At 45.4% G+C, this 7,556-nt stretch overlaps 1 protein-coding gene across 1 annotated transcript in view; it reads right to left on the reverse strand.

Annotated features, from left to right (window-relative positions):
• Nucleotides 1–7,298, reverse strand: part of LOC134469061 (complement C1q tumor necrosis factor-related protein 3-like) — a 50,081-nt gene extending 42,783 nt beyond the window's left edge. Inside the window, exon 1 of the mRNA XM_063223079.1 lies at nt 7,231–7,298. The gene's annotated coding sequence lies outside the window, so the exon portion shown is untranslated. The remainder of the gene's footprint in view (nt 1–7,230) is intronic.
• Between the last annotated feature and the right edge of the window lie 258 nt (nt 7,299–7,556).

A 7,556-nucleotide genomic window follows, 5' to 3' on the forward strand; every position in this document is an offset into this window, starting at 1 on the left:
AAGGCCAATGTGTGTGCCATACTTATTTAGGCCTATTGGAAATATAAATTAGACTATGAATGTGAATGTGTTTAGAGATGATTGTCTGATTATTTATACACATAATACATGGTTTAGGACGTACTTGTCAAGGTTTGGAATGCATGCAATTCCTCAGAGTTCTAGGGGGAAAACATTGCTTGGTCATTTGTATTTTATATCTTTTATATTGACATAAGGCCTAGTCACATACATAGTGTATCAGGAAAGTACAAATGTAATGTATACAGGCTACTCTATGGAAACAACTTCAACAAGATAACAGACTTGTGCTCCCTCTGCTCCTCTATCTGAGAGTTGTGGACAAGAAAATGTCTATTTTATGTCCCACTGGAAAGAGGTGGGAGAAAGACGTAGTTATTTATTCCATGACTTTATCTTCACAAGACTTTATCAGAAGAGTAGCACATTCAGAGGCAGTCAGTCTGTCCTACATCTCGATGTTGTAATTCAGAGATGAGCCATGGGGGTAGGAAGGCAGGTAAAGGAAATTCACATAATGTACAAATGCCTGCATCTAAGAGATCATAGTGATACCACCAAGGAAATGATGGTGTACAACAACAAATAAACATCACATACACGCGCGCACGCACGCACGCACACACACACCATCATCGTCAGACACTCGTATTCGAGTATGTCTGTCCTCATTCTGGTCCTTATTGGTCTTCAGGTGGGCAAAGAGGCCAATCCTGGATCCACAGACCTTGGGGCAACGTGGGCACGGATGGGCAGGGGTAGTTATGGGTTTTGGTGGCACCTTGTTGGCAGCTGTGACCTTCTTCTGTTAGCGCTTCTGTTCTGCAGCACTGTGAAGATCGCGGTTATATTGTGCAGCCCCCTCTCGAACAGCTCGTCTCCAGACAGGCCTGTTCTTTGCTGTAGCCTCCCAGGTGTAAAGGGGTGTATGGCACTTCCTGATGTTATCTTTGATGTTGTCCTTGTACCTCTTCTTTTGACCTCCTGGGGCGCGTTTTCCTTCAACAAGCTGTGAATACAGGACTTGTTTGGGGAGGCGAGAGTCAGACATCCGGATGACATGGCCAGTCCATCTGAGCTTGTGCTGTGCTGTGCGATGATGGCAGTGATGATAGGGACGCAAGCCTCCTCCAGGACACTGGTGTTTGTTCGTCAGTCCTGCCAGGTTATCCTGAGCATTCTCCCAAGGTATCTCTGATGAAAGGCCTCAAGTGCTCTCAGGTGCCTGCTGAATGTGGTCCAGGTCTCTGGCCCATACAGGAGAGTGGGGAGTAACACTGCTTTATAAAATAGGATAGGATTTTAGTCCTTGACTGAAGACACACACACACACACACACACACACACACACACACACACACACACACACACACACACACACACACACACACACACACACACACACACACACACACACACACACACTGCAATATGTACTGTATGTATAAGTACATGTTGTGCTGTGGGCTGTCACATGTCTATGCTATAATATCCCAGTGCCCTCAGGCCCACTTACAGCTTTGGCAAGGCCCAGGACAACATCATCAGAAGGGTCCCCCAACCAGTCCATACAATATAATGAGGGCCCATTTCTGAGCCTGGGCCCTAGACAACTGACCTGTGTTGCTACCCTCCTGTCAGTTTCCTTGTCTACCTGTCAGTTCTGCATTGACAGAATATGCATCCTCAATTTACAGAGCTGCATAACTACACAGCAGACATGGGACCAAGTCACTGGAGTCGAAGTCACAAAGTCTTAAAGGGGCACAAGGTAGGATGACGTCGTTTGCACGGTGCCCGTGGCATGCCTGTCTCAAAATCTACATCGTAATTAAAAAATAAGCTGTTAGAAATAAACTAGCTGTGAGAATGTTTTTCATCATGGAATGCCAGCAGCTGATACAAATCTGAATACGGTATGTAAAGCGATTTTTCGTATGAAAAGTGTTTCTCACGACACACGTTTGGACCGCTCTGTCAAAAAGTTGCATTTGGGGTTTTCTGACAGCGGACAATGGAAGTGGCTGCGAGAGTCATCATTCACTTACGAATGAATGATTCACATAACCATCGACTGACTCGGGACAGTTATTAATTAAACTTTAACTCCAGTTTACTGTATTCCTTTTCATGTTCTTCCATTCTTTGTTTCTCCATTTCTCTCTCCTCCTCCTTTTTCCCCTCCTCTTCTGCTACAAATCTTTTTTTTGTCTGTGAATCCTCATGGGTGTAGAGTGTGGATAAATGAAGATTTCCACGAGCCATGTATTTATAGGCTCGTTTGATCTGTTGGCTTGCACAGCAATGGATGACCACTTCGGTGGCATCATTTGTCACAGAGAGGGGTGGGGAAGTGTTTGCCACTTTCCAGAGAGTGGTGAGAGAGGGCATTTATTCAGACCATTTCATTCCAGAGGGGAACAGCAACTGCCAAGCCATTGTTGTTTATTAAGGTGTGAAAACCGCTGAGTCTGTCAAATAAGAGTCAAAAGTAAACCCAACCCACTCACATTTGATTCAAGGACAGCTCTGACATAGCCAGGAGCAAAATAAATAAATAAATGCATAAAGAATGAGTAATCCTTTATGGAATTCCATTTTACTCAGCTTTGAAAACAAGGATTAGCTAAGTAATTGAAAATGGACGAGTGTTCACGTTGATAGATTAAAATGGCTCAAAAAGGTGATTGCCAAAATGTTCTGAAAGAGGTCTGAGCTTAATCACAAACTGAGTTGAGATGCGCTTGGGGCTGCGAGAGATGGGTGGTGCCAAGGTAGATACTGCCCCCCCCAAGCAGCTTGCCTATAGACATCTCTCAGGCGGAAGTGAACCACAACAAAAAAAGAGATGTGTAATCAATTTCAATTTCCACATCAATTACCTGAATAAATGTGTTTTCTTTCCTCAAGGCAGGAGAGTACTGTGGACATGCCAAGAGGTAACACACTGCTGACTTAAGGATCTTTTCCACTGCCTGTTTTCTACCCGGATACAGCTTGACACAGCACTACTCGGCCGCCACTTCTTGCATTTTGATTGAGCATGACACAGCTCAACTCAGCCAGCCGGCTGAAGTGAGCTGAGCGGGTCTTTCACAGCCTATTACCCAGAAGCTCGTCGTCACCGGTGAATCAAAAATATAATCACGGTGGCCAACAGATCAACTCTCTTAGAATGCTCTTTGGTTTGACACTGTATTACTGTGATATGAAAATCAAAGGCAGAAATCAACATCGCAATATCTCAATATGAGGTTGCTGAAACTATAGCCTCCTCCGATGGCTGAGATATCTGTCGGCCTTACATTAAGTGAACTACCCTACGTAAAATAATACTATGTGACGACATCAAAAACGTAAGTCCAACCATACTCCGGGTAACACGGTTTGTAATGGACAGTACCACTTCACAGTACCACTCAGCACCACTCGACACGACACGGACACGGCACAGCCAGGATGTATGTGGAAAAACGCCTTTTGTGGCAGAATAAAATATGCCCTCTGTAATGGATGCCAGCTACCAGAGTTCCGTGTTAGAATGTTAGTAATCATCTCTCCTGGAGCCCCATACAGATGCTGCAGCACTGAGCTACAGTATAAGTCCCTAGATCAGTGGTCTCCAATTATTTTTCTCCAAGGGCCAAATTATGTAGAGCATGTGAGACTGTGGGCCAGACCAACGCCCCAACCCAATGAGAAACAAGTTAAATGTCTGGAAAGAGAACAGATTTTCGCTTTTCCGTTTTACCTTCTTGTAACCTTCTTCTGTAACAAGACTGTTATCATAAGATCTGACTCTGTGTGAATGCTTTGGAGAGGTATGACCCACTGAAGTTTTAGTGACAGAAAATCACACACATTTACCATTCCATTTGTTCCAACCTCATGGCGGGCCAAATGTTTACCATGCCCGGGCCAGATTTGGCCGGCGGGCCTTTTTTTGGAGACCAAGGCCCTAAACCTTTAGCTCAGTGTTACCTTTCCCCTGTTCTTATGACGAACTGCGGGTGTGACTGGGAGGTTGTTGGTTTGAGCCCTCAGTGGCGAGCTAGTACTGTCAGGAGTACTATCCCTTTGGTTCTCAAAGAGGTAACTGCCCTGTACAAGGCATGCAAAGTTTTGAGGATATTTCGTTGTCAAGAGTGACTGGGGGAGTAGATTAGTAATAAATCATCAGTGGTAAACAGGGCTGGACAGGTCATCTAGCATAGCGGGCATTTCCCAGTGGCCCCCGCACCCTTGTGGGCCCCTATTTGTAGAAAAATAAAAAATCAGTTCTGCACCGCTAATTATGAGGGGCTCCTTTAAGCTTTAAGTTCCCGGGCTGAATTTGTCCCCCAGTCCAGGCCTGCTTGTACAGTAGGGTAGTATACAGGTGTAGGAGCTTTGGAACACTGTCTCTCCCTGTCTCACTGTCTACCACCCCCTCCCTTCTCTCTCTCTCTCTCTCTCTCTCTCTCTCTCTCTCTCTCTCTCTCTCTCTCTCTCTGTGTTCATGTTGAAGTCCCTCTGTGTGTGTGTGTGTGTGTGTGTGTGTGTGTGTGTGTGTGTGTGTGTGTGTGTGTGTGTGTGTGTGTGTGTGTGTGTGTGTGTGTGTGTGTGTGTGTGTGTGTGTGTGTGTGTCTTCATGTTGAAGTTGAGCTATAAAATCTATTCTTGATATGATCATGCTGTTCATGTACTTACAGCATGATGATTGGCCTGCACACCTGACTTTTGCTGTCCTTCCGAGTCCCAGACTATGTGAGGTATGTGTGAATGTCTAGAAGTAAACAGCAATCCAACTGTACTCTTCAGTGTCCTGCTGCTAAATGAGTGTCTGTATACTCAGGTGAGGTTTTAGAACCATCTCCAAGGACACATCATAATAATAATAATTTATAATAATAATAATAATTGTATTTGTATAGCACTGTGTCATACAAGGCATGTAACTCAAAGTGCTTAACAAATGGGAAAAAAAACATTGTTAGAGATAGATTTAAAAGGAGAGGTATAGAGGAGAGGCAGAAATAGCAGGAAGGCAGAGGAAGAAGAGATAGACAGAGATTGTAGAGTCATAAGGTCAACGTAGGTTAGGACCAGGATTCTTAGATGCGTAAGGTCCATAGTGGCTGGGCCTATCATAAGTCATAGATAGTCACACAGAGATTGGGGGCTCAAGTGCGGCCCCTGGTGGCATCAGGGGTGAGGAAAAAACTCCCTTTCGCTTGATTCATAGTTTGTAAGGGGGAAGAAAAAGCTCAGTGAGGTCTGAGAAAAAAAAACCCTTTAGTCAGGAAGAAACCTCAGGCAGAGACCAGCGGCCACCTAGGGGAGCCCCCTGCCAGGGCTGGTTGCGAGTAGTAAGGGCGCTGCGGCAGCTGGGACACTATGACGCCTTGGCAGCTAGGAGTTGGCAAGGATGAAGAGGTGGGTCTTCAGCTGCTTCTTGAAGGAGTCGACGGAGGTGGCTGATCGGATCTCGATGGGGAGGGCGTTCCATCTCTTGGGCGCATAGCAGGCAAACGCGGCGTCGCCGATCTTCTTTTGCGGGGGGGTGGGGGTCCTTAGCAGCTTGGCATCAGTGGACCTGAGAGCTCGAGCAGGGGCATAAAAAGAGAGCATGTCTGAGATATAACTAGGGGCAAGTCCATTTAATGCTTTAAATACTGTGAGCAGAATCTTAAAGTCGATTCTGTATGAGACAGGTAACCAGTGCAGGTCTGCCAAGACAGGAGAGATGTGCTCTCTCATTCTGGTTCTTGTTAGGATTCTTGCCGCAGAATTTTGAATGAGTTGCAATTTGTCAATTAATTTTTTTGGGAGACCAGAGAAGAGAGCATTGCAGTAGTCTATCCTACTGGTGACAAAGGCATGAATAAGTTTCTCAGCGTCTTGTCGGGGGGCCAAGCCGCGCACTTTGTTGACATTTCTAAGATGGAAAAAAGCAGATGACATCACAGACAAGTGACCCTATTGGAATAGAGTGGCAGACTAACGTGTATCTGTTCAAGAGACTATCACCGTAAGGTGAACCATGCTTGAATCCTTTGCTGAGGTTATACCACTTGTAGGGTAGTATAAAGGTGTGGGAGCTCTGGAACATTGTCTCTCCCTGTCTCTCTGCCCCCGTCTCTCTCCCTCTGTCTCTGTGTGTGTGTGTGTGTGTGTGTGTGTGTGTGTGTGTGTGTGTGTGTGTGTGTGTGTGTGTGTGTGTGTGTGTGTGTGTGTGTGTGTGTCTGTGTGTGTGTGTGTGTGTGTGTCTGTGTGTGTGTGTGTGTGTGTGTGTGTGTGTGTGTGTGTGTGTCTTCATGTTGAAGTTGAGCTATAAAACCTATTCTTACTGGTATGACAATGCTATGTTGATGTGCATGTACTTACAGCATGATGATTGGCCTGCACACCTGACTTTTGCTGTCCTTCCGAGTCCCAGACTATGTGAGGTATGTGTGAATGTCCAGAAGTAAACAGCAATCCAACTGTACTCTTCAGTGTCCTGCTGCTAAATGAGTGCGTGTATACTCAGGTGAGGTTTTAGAACCATCTCCAAGGACACATCATAATGACATCACAGACAAGTGACCCTATTGGAATAGAGTGGCAGACATCACAAACAACTGACCCTATTGGAATAGAGTGGCAGACTAACATGTATCTGTTCAAGAGACTATCACCCTAAGGTGAACCGTGCTTGAATCCTTTGCTGAGCGTATAGCACTTGTACGATAGTATAAAGGTGTGGGAGCTCTGGAACATTGTCTCTTCCTGTCTAGTATGATGATTGCCCTGCACCCCTGACTTTTGCTGTCCATCTGAGTCCCACACTATGTGAGGCGTGCGTCAATGTCCAGGAGCAAACAACAATCCAACTGTACTCTTCAGTGTCCTGCTGCTAAAAGAGTGTCTGTATACTCAGGTGAGGTTTTAGAACCATTTCCAAGGACACATCATAATGACATCACAGACAAGTGACCCCATTGGAATAGAGTGGCAGACTAACAGTTCAAGAGACTATTGTATCACCGTAAGGTGAATCATGCTTGAAACCTTTGCTGAGCTTATACCAAAGGTGTAGGAGCTCTGGAACATTGTCTCTTCATGTCTCTGCCGCCCCCCTTCTCTCTCCCTCTGTGTGTGTGTGTGTGTGTGTATTCATGTCGAAGTTGAGCTATAAAACCTATTGATACTGATATGACAATGCTATGTAGATGTTCATGTACTTACAGTATGATGATTGCCCTGCACCCCTGACTTTTGCTGTCCATCTGAGTCCCACACTATGTGAGGCGTGTGTCAATGTCCAGGAGCAAACAGCAATCCAACTGTACTCTTCAGTGTCCTCCTGCTAAATTAGTGTCTCTATTACTCAGGTGAGGTTTTAGAACCATCTCCAAGGACACATCATAATGACATCACAGACAAGTGACCCTATCGGAATAGAGTGGCGACATCACAGACAAGTGACCCTATTGGAATAGAGTGGCGACATCACAGACAAGTGACCCTATTGGAATAGAGTGGCAGACTAACATGTATCTGTTCAAGAGACT

Source organism: Engraulis encrasicolus, chromosome 18 (genome assembly GCF_034702125.1).
Source record: "Engraulis encrasicolus isolate BLACKSEA-1 chromosome 18, IST_EnEncr_1.0, whole genome shotgun sequence".
NCBI lineage: Eukaryota > Metazoa > Chordata > Actinopteri > Clupeiformes > Engraulidae > Engraulis > Engraulis encrasicolus.